Source organism: Narcine bancroftii, unplaced genomic scaffold, assembly GCF_036971445.1.
Source record: "Narcine bancroftii isolate sNarBan1 unplaced genomic scaffold, sNarBan1.hap1 Scaffold_158, whole genome shotgun sequence".
NCBI lineage: Eukaryota > Metazoa > Chordata > Chondrichthyes > Torpediniformes > Narcinidae > Narcine > Narcine bancroftii.
The window spans coordinates 2,984,302-2,992,969 of NW_027211893.1; positions in this window are offsets into that span (position 1 = coordinate 2,984,302).

Below are 8,668 nucleotides of genomic sequence, written 5' to 3' on the forward strand. Positions count from 1 at the left end.
GCATCAGTGGAACATCAGAGGAGCATCAGAGGAGCATCAGAGGAGCATCAGAGGAGCATCAGTGGAGCATCAGAGGAGCATCAGATGAGCATCAGAGGAGCATCAGAGGAGCATCAGAGGAGAATCAGAGGAGCATCAGAGGAGCATCAGAGGAGCATCAGTGGAGCATCAGAGCAGCATCAGAGGAGCATCAGAGGAGCATCAGAGGAGCATCAGTGTAGCATCAGAGGAGCATCAGAGGAGCATCAGAGGAGCATCAGAGGAGCATCAGAGGAGCATCAGATGAGCATCAGTGTAGCATCAGAGGAGCATCAGAGGAGCATCAGAGGAGAATCAGAGGAGCATCAGAGGAGCAACAGAGGAGCATCAGAGGAGCAACAGAGGAGCATCAGAGGAGCATCAGAGGAGAATCAGAGGAGCATCAGAGGAGCATCAGAGAAGCATCAGAGGATCCTCAGAGGAGCATCGGAGGAGCATCAGTGTAGCATCAGAGGAGCAACAGAGGAGCATCAGAGGATCCTCAGAGGAGCATCAGAGGAGCATCAGAGGAGCATCAGAGGAGCATCAGTGTAGCATCAGAGGAGCATCAGAGGAGCATCAGAGGAGCATCAGTGGAACATCAGAGGAGCATCAGAGGAGCATCAGAGGAGCATCAGAGGAGCATCAGTGGAGCATCAGAGGAGCATCAGATGAGCATCAGAGGAGCATCAGAGGAGCATCAGAGGAGAATCAGAGGAGCATCAGAGGAGCATCAGAGGAGCATCAGTGGAGCATCAGAGGAGAATCAGAGGAGCATCAGAGGAGCAACAGAGGAGCATCAGAGGAGCAACAGAGGAGCATCAGAGGAGCATCAGAGGAGAATCAGAGGAGCATCAGAGGAGCATCAGAGAAGCATCAGAGGATCCTCAGAGGAGCATCGGAGGAGCATCAGTGTAGCATCAGAGGAGCAACAGAGGAGCATCAGAGGATCCTCAGAGGAGCATCAGAGGAGCATCAGAGGAGCATCAGAGGAGCATCAGTGTAGCATCAGAGGAGCATCAGAGGAGCATCAGAGGAGCATCAGAGGAGCATCAGAGGAGCATCAGTGGAACATCAGAGGAGCATCAGAGGAGCATCAGAGGAGCATCAGAGGAGCATCAGAGGAGCATCAGAGGAGCATCAGATGAGCATCAGAGGAGCATCAGAGGAGCATCAGAGGAGAATCAGAGGAGCATCAGTGGAGCATCAGTGGAGCATCAGAGGAGCATCAGAGGAGCATCAGAGGAGCATCAGTGTAGCATCAGAGGAGCATCAGAGGAGCATCAGAGGAGAATCAGAGGAGCATCAGAGGAGCATCAGAGGAGCATCAGTGTAGCATCAGAGGAGCATCAGAGGAGCATCAGAGGAGAATCAGAGGAGCATCAGAGGAGCAACAGAGGAGCATCAGAGGAGCAACAGAGGAGCATCAGAGGAGCATCAGAGAAGCATCAGAGGATCCTCAGAGGAGCATCGGAGGAGCATCAGAGGAGCATCAGATGAGCATCAGAGGAGCATCAGAGGAGCATCAGAGGAGAATCAGAGGAGCATCAGAGGAGCATCAGAGGAGCATCAGTGTAGCATCAGAGGAGCATCAGAGGAGCATCAGAGGAGCATCAGAGGAGCATCAGAGGAGCATCAGAGGAGCATCAGAGGAGCATCAGAGGAGCATCAGAGTAGCATCAGTGGAGCATCAGAGGAGCATCAGTTGAGCATCAGTGGAGCATCAGAGGAGCATCAGTGGAGCATCAGAGGAGCATCAGAGGAGCATCAGAGGAGCATCAGAGGAGCATCAGAGGAGCATCAGTGGAACATCAGAGGAGCATCAGAGGAGCATCAGAGGAGCATCAGAGGAGCATCAGTGGAGCATCAGAGGAGCATCAGATGAGCATCAGAGGAGCATCAGAGGAGCATCAGAGGAGAATCAGAGGAGCATCAGAGGAGCATCAGAGGAGCATCAGTGGAGCATCAGAGCAGCATCAGAGGAGCATCAGAGGAGCATCAGAGGAGCATCAGTGTAGCATCAGAGGAGCATCAGAGGAGCATCAGAGGAGCATCAGAGGAGCATCAGAGGAGCATCAGATGAGCATCAGTGTAGCATCAGAGGAGCATCAGAGGAGCATCAGAGGAGAATCAGAGGAGCATCAGAGGAGCAACAGAGGAGCATCAGAGGAGCAACAGAGGAGCATCAGAGGAGCATCAGAGAAGCATCAGAGGATCCTCAGAGGAGCATCGGAGGAGCATCAGAGGAGCATCAGATGAGCATCAGAGGAGCATCAGAGGAGCATCAGAGGAGCATCAGAGGAGCATCAGAGGAGCATCAGTGGAGCATCAGAGCAGCATCAGAGGAGCATCAGAGGAGCATCAGAGGAGCATCAGTGTAGCATCAGAGGAGCATCAGAGGAGCATCAGAGGAGAATCAGAGGAGCATCAGAGGAGCATCAGAGAAGCATCAGAGGATCCTCAGAGGAGCATCGGAGGAGCATCAGAGGAGCATCAGATGAGCATCAGAGGAGCATCAGAGGAGCATCAGAGGAGCAACAGAGGAGCATCAGAGGAGCAACAGAGGAGCATCAGAGGAGCATCAGAGAAGCATCAGAGGATCCTCAGAGGAGCATCGGAGGAGCATCAGAGGTGCATCAGATGAGCATCAGAGGAGCATCAGAGGAGCATCAGAGGAGCATCAGAGGAGCATCAGAGGAGCATCAGTGGAGCATCAGAGCAGCATCAGAGGAGCATCAGAGGAGCATCAGAGGAGCATCAGAGGAGCATCAGAGGAGCATCAGAGGAGCATCAGAGGAGCATCAGAGGAGAATCAGAGGAGCATCAGAGGAGCAACAGAGGAGCATCAGAGGAGCAACAGAGGAGCATCAGAGGAGCATCAGAGAAGCATCAGAGGATCCTCAGAGGAGCATCGGAGGAGCATCAGAGGAGCATCAGATGAGCATCAGAGGAGCATCAGAGGAGCATCAGAGGAGCATCAGAGGAGCATCAGAGGAGCATCAGAGGAGCAACAGAGGAGCATCAGAGGAGCATCAGAGGAGCATCAGAGGAGCATCAGTGGAGCATCAGAGCAGCATCAGAGGAGCATCAGAGGAGCATCAGAGGAGCATCAGTGTAGCATCAGAGGAGCATCAGAGGAGCATCAGAGGAGAATCAGAGGAGCATCAGAGGAGCAACAGAGGAGCATCAGAGGAGCATCAGTGGAGCATCAGAGGAGCATCAGAGGAGCATCAGAGGAGCATCAGAGGAGCATCAGAGGAGCATCAGTGGAACATCAGAGGAGCATCAGAGGAGCATCAGAGGAGCATCAGAGGAGCATCAGAGGAGCATCAGAGGAGCATCAGATGAGCATCAGAGGAGCATCAGAGGAGCATCAGAGGAGAATCAGAGGAGCATCAGAGGAGCATCAGTGGAGCATCAGAGGAGCATCAGAGGAGCATCAGAGGAGCATCAGAGGAGCAACAGAGGAGCATCAGAGGAGCATCAGAGGAGCATCAGAGGAGCATCAGAGCAGCATCAGAGGAGCATCAGAGGAGCATCAGAGGAGCATCAGTGTAGCATCAGAGGAGCATCAGAGGAGCATCAGAGGAGAATCAGAGGAGCATCAGAGGAGCAACAGAGGAGCATCAGAGGAGCAACAGAGGAGCATCAGAGGAGCATCAGAGAAGCATCAGAGGATCCTCAGAGGAGCATCGGAGGAGCATCAGAGGAGCATCAGATGAGCATCAGAGGAGCATCAGAGGAGCATCAGAGGAGCATCAGAGGAGCATCAGAGGAGCATCAGTGGAGCATCAGAGCAGCATCAGAGGAGCATCAGAGGAGCATCAGAGGAGCATCAGTGTAGCATCAGAGGAGCATCAGAGGAGCATCAGAGGAGAATCAGAGGAGCATCAGAGGAGCAACAGAGGAGCATCAGAGGAGCAACAGAGGAGCATCAGAGGAGCATCAGAGAAGCATCAGAGGATCCTCAGAGGAGCATCGGAGGAGCATCAGAGGAGCATCAGATGAGCATCAGAGGAGCATCAGAGGAGCATCAGAGGAGCATCAGAGGAGCATCAGAGTAGCATCAGTGGAGCATCAGAGGAGCATCAGTTGAGCATCAGTGGAGCATCAGAGGAGCATCAGTGGAGCATCAGAGGAGCATCAGAGGAGCATCAGAGGAGCATCAGAGGAGCATCAGAGGAGCATCAGTGGAGCATCAGAGGAGCATCAGAGGAGCATCAGAGGAGCATCAGAGGAGCATCAGAGGAGCATCAGAGGAGCATCAGATGAGCATCAGAGGAGCATTAGAGGAGCATCAGAGGAGAATCAGAGGAGCATCAGTGGAGCATCAGTGGAGCATCAGAGGAGCATCAGAGGAGCATCAGAGGAGCATCAGAGGAGCAACAGAGGAGCATCAGAGGAGCATCAGAGGAGCATCAGAGGAGAATCAGAGGAGCATCAGAGGAGCATCAGAGGAGCATCAGAGGAGCATCAGTGTAGCATCAGAGGAGCATCAGAGGAGAATCAGAGGAGCATCAGAGGAGCAACAGAGGAGCATCAGAGGAGCAACAGAGGAGCATCAGAGGAGCATCAGAGAAGCATCAGAGGATCCTCAGAGGAGCATCGGAGGAGCATCAGAGGAGCATCAGATGAGCATCAGAGGAGCATCAGAGGAGCATCAGAGGAGCATCAGAGGAGCATCAGAGGAGCATCAGTGGAGCATCAGAGCAGCATCAGAGGAGCATCAGAGGAGCATCAGAGGAGCATCAGAGGAGCATCAGAGGAGCATCAGAGGAGCATCAGAGGAGCATCAGAGGAGCATCAGAGGAGCATCAGTGGAGCATCAGAGGAGCATCAGAGGAGCATCAGAGGAGCATCAGAGGAGCATCAGAGGAGCATCAGTGGAGCATCAGAGCAGCATCAGAGGAGCATCAGAGGAGCATCAGAGGAGCATCAGAGGAGCATCAGAGGAGCATCAGAGGAGCATCAGAGGAGCATCAGAGGAGCATCAGAGGAGCATCAGAGGAGCATCAGAGGAGCATCAGAGGAGCATCAGTGGAGCATCAGTGGAGCATCAGAGGAGCATCAGTGGAGCATCAGAGGAGCATCAGAGGAGCATCAGAGGAGCATCAGAGGAGCATGAGAGGAGCATCAGAGGAGCATCAGAGGAGCATCAGAAGAGCATCAGAGGAGCATCAGAGGAGCATCAGAGGAGCATCAGAGGAGCATCAGAGGAGCATCAGAGGAGCATCAGAGGAGCAACAGAGGAGCATCAGAGGAGCGACAGAGGAGCAACAGAGGAGCAGGAGCAGGAGCAGGTGCAGGAGCAGAAGCAGGAGCAGGAGCAGGTGCAGGTGCAGGAGGAAGAGCATCAGAGGAGCATCAGAGGAGCAGGAGCAGGAGCAGGAGCAGGAGCAGGAACAGGAGCAGGAGCATCAGAGGAGCATCAGAGGAGCAGGAGCAGGAGCAGGAGCAGGAGCAGGAGCATCAGAGGAGCATCATAGGAGCATCAGAGGAGCATCAGAGGAGCATCAGAGGAGCATCAGAGGAGCATCAGAGGAGCATCAGAGGAGCATCAGAGGAGCATCAGAGGAGCAACAGAGGAGCATCAGAGGAGCATCAGAGGAGCATCAGAGGAGAATCAGAGGAGCATCAGAGGAGCATCAGAGGAGCATCAGTGTAGCATCAGAGGAGCATCAGAGGAGCATCAGAGGAGAATCAGAGGAGCATCAGAGGAGCAACAGAGGAGCATCAGAGGAGCAACAGAGGAGCATCAGAGGAGCATCAGAGGAGCATCAGAGGAGCATCAGAGGAGCATCAGAGGAGCATCAGAGGAGCATCAGTGGAGCATCAGAGCAGCATCAGAGGAGCATCAGAGGAGCATCAGAGGAGCATCAGAGGAGCATCAGAGGAGCATCAGAGGAGCATCAGAGGAGCATCAGAGGAGCATCAGAGGAGCATCAGAGGAGCATCAGAGGAGCATCAGAGGAGCATCAGAGGAGCATCAGAGGAGCATCAGAGTAGCATCAGTGGAGCATCAGAGGAGCATCAGTTGAGCATCAGTGGAGCATCAGAGGAGCATCAGTGGAGCATCAGAGGAGCATCAGAGGAGCATCAGAGGAGCATCAGAGGAGCATCAGAGGAGCATCAGTGGAACATCAGAGGAGCATCAGAGGAGCATCAGAGGAGCATCAGAGGAGCATCAGTGGAGCATCAGAGGAGCATCAGATGAGCATCAGAGGAGCATCAGAGGAGCATCAGAGGAGAATCAGAGGAGCATCAGAGGAGCATCAGAGGAGCATCAGTGGAGCATCAGAGCAGCATCAGAGGAGCATCAGAGGAGCATCAGAGGAGCATCAGTGTAGCATCAGAGGAGCATCAGAGGAGCATCAGAGGAGCATCAGAGGAGCATCAGAGGAGCATCAGATGAGCATCAGTGTAGCATCAGAGGAGCATCAGAGGAGCATCAGAGGAGAATCAGAGGAGCATCAGAGGAGCAACAGAGGAGCATCAGAGGAGCAACAGAGGAGCATCAGAGGAGCATCAGAGAAGCATCAGAGGATCCTCAGAGGAGCATCGGAGGAGCATCAGAGGAGCATCAGATGAGCATCAGAGGAGCATCAGAGGAGCATCAGAGGAGCATCAGAGGAGCATCAGAGGAGCATCAGTGGAGCATCAGAGCAGCATCAGAGGAGCATCAGAGGAGCATCAGAGGAGCATCAGTGTAGCATCAGAGGAGCATCAGAGGAGCATCAGAGGAGAATCAGAGGAGCATCAGAGGAGCATCAGAGAAGCATCAGAGGATCCTCAGAGGAGCATCGGAGGAGCATCAGAGGAGCATCAGATGAGCATCAGAGGAGCATCAGAGGAGCATCAGAGGAGCAACAGAGGAGCATCAGAGGAGCAACAGAGGAGCATCAGAGGAGCATCAGAGAAGCATCAGAGGATCCTCATAGGAGCATCGGAGGAGCATCAGAGGAGCATCAGATGAGCATCAGAGGAGCATCAGAGGAGCATCAGAGGAGCATCAGAGGAGCATCAGAGGAGCATCAGTGGAGCATCAGAGCAGCATCAGAGGAGCATCAGAGGAGCATCAGAGGAGCATCAGAGGAGCATCAGAGGAGCATCAGAGGAGCATCAGAGGAGCATCAGAGGAGCATCAGAGGAGAATCAGAGGAGCATCAGAGGAGCAACAGAGGAGCATCAGAGGAGCAACAGAGGAGCATCAGAGGAGCATCAGAGAAGCATCAGAGGATCCTCAGAGGAGCATCGGAGGAGCATCAGAGGAGCATCAGATGAGCATCAGAGGAGCATCAGAGGAGCATCAGAGGAGCATCAGAGGAGCATCAGAGGAGCATCAGAGGAGCAACAGAGGAGCATCAGAGGAGCATCAGAGGAGCATCAGAGGAGCATCAGTGGAGCATCAGAGCAGCATCAGAGGAGCATCAGAGGAGCATCAGAGGAGCATCAGTGTAGCATCAGAGGAGCATCAGAGGAGCATCAGAGGAGAATCAGAGGAGCATCAGAGGAGCAACAGAGGAGCATCAGAGGAGCATCAGTGGAGCATCAGAGGAGCATCAGAGGAGCATCAGAGGAGCATCAGAGGAGCATCAGAGGAGCATCAGTGGAACATCAGAGGAGCATCAGAGGAGCATCAGAGGAGCATCAGAGGAGCATCAGAGGAGCATCAGAGGAGCATCAGATGAGCATCAGAGGAGCATCAGAGGAGCATCAGAGGAGAATCAGAGGAGCATCAGAGGAGCATCAGTGGAGCATCAGAGGAGCATCAGAGGAGCATCAGAGGAGCATCAGAGGAGCAACAGAGGAGCATCAGAGGAGCATCAGAGGAGCATCAGAGGAGCATCAGAGGAGCATCAGAGGAGCATCAGAGGAGCATCAGAGGAGCATCAGTGTAGCATCAGAGGAGCATCAGAGGAGCATCAGAGGAGAATCAGAGGAGCATCAGAGGAGCAACAGAGGAGCATCAGAGGAGCAACAGAGGAGCATCAGAGGAGCATCAGAGAAGCATCGGAGGATCCTCAGAGGAGCATCGGAGGAGCATCAGAGGAGCATCAGATGAGCATCAGAGGAGCATCAGAGGAGCATCAGAGGAGCATCAGAGGAGCATCAGAGGAGCATCAGTGGAGCATCAGAGCAGCATCAGAGGAGCATCAGAGGAGCATCAGAGGAGCATCAGTGTAGCATCAGAGGAGCATCAGAGGAGCATCAGAGGAGAATCAGAGGAGCATCAGAGGAGCAACAGAGGAGCATCAGAGGAGCAACAGAGGAGCATCAGAGGAGCATCAGAGAAGCATCAGAGGATCCTCAGAGGAGCATCGGAGGAGCATCAGAGGAGCATCAGATGAGCATCAGAGGAGCATCAGAGGAGCATCAGAGGAGCATCAGAGGAGCATCAGAGTAGCATCAGTGGAGCATCAGAGGAGCATCAGTTGAGCATCAGTGGAGCATCAGAGGAGCATCAGTGGAGCATCAGAGGAGCATCAGAGGAGCATCAGAGGAGCATCAGAGGAGCATCAGAGGAGCATCAGTGGAGCATCAGAGGAGCATCAGAGGAGCATCAGAGGAGCATCAGAGGAGCATCAGAGGAGCATCAGAGGAGCATCAGATGAGCATCAGAGGAGCATTAGAGGAGCATCAGAGGAGAATC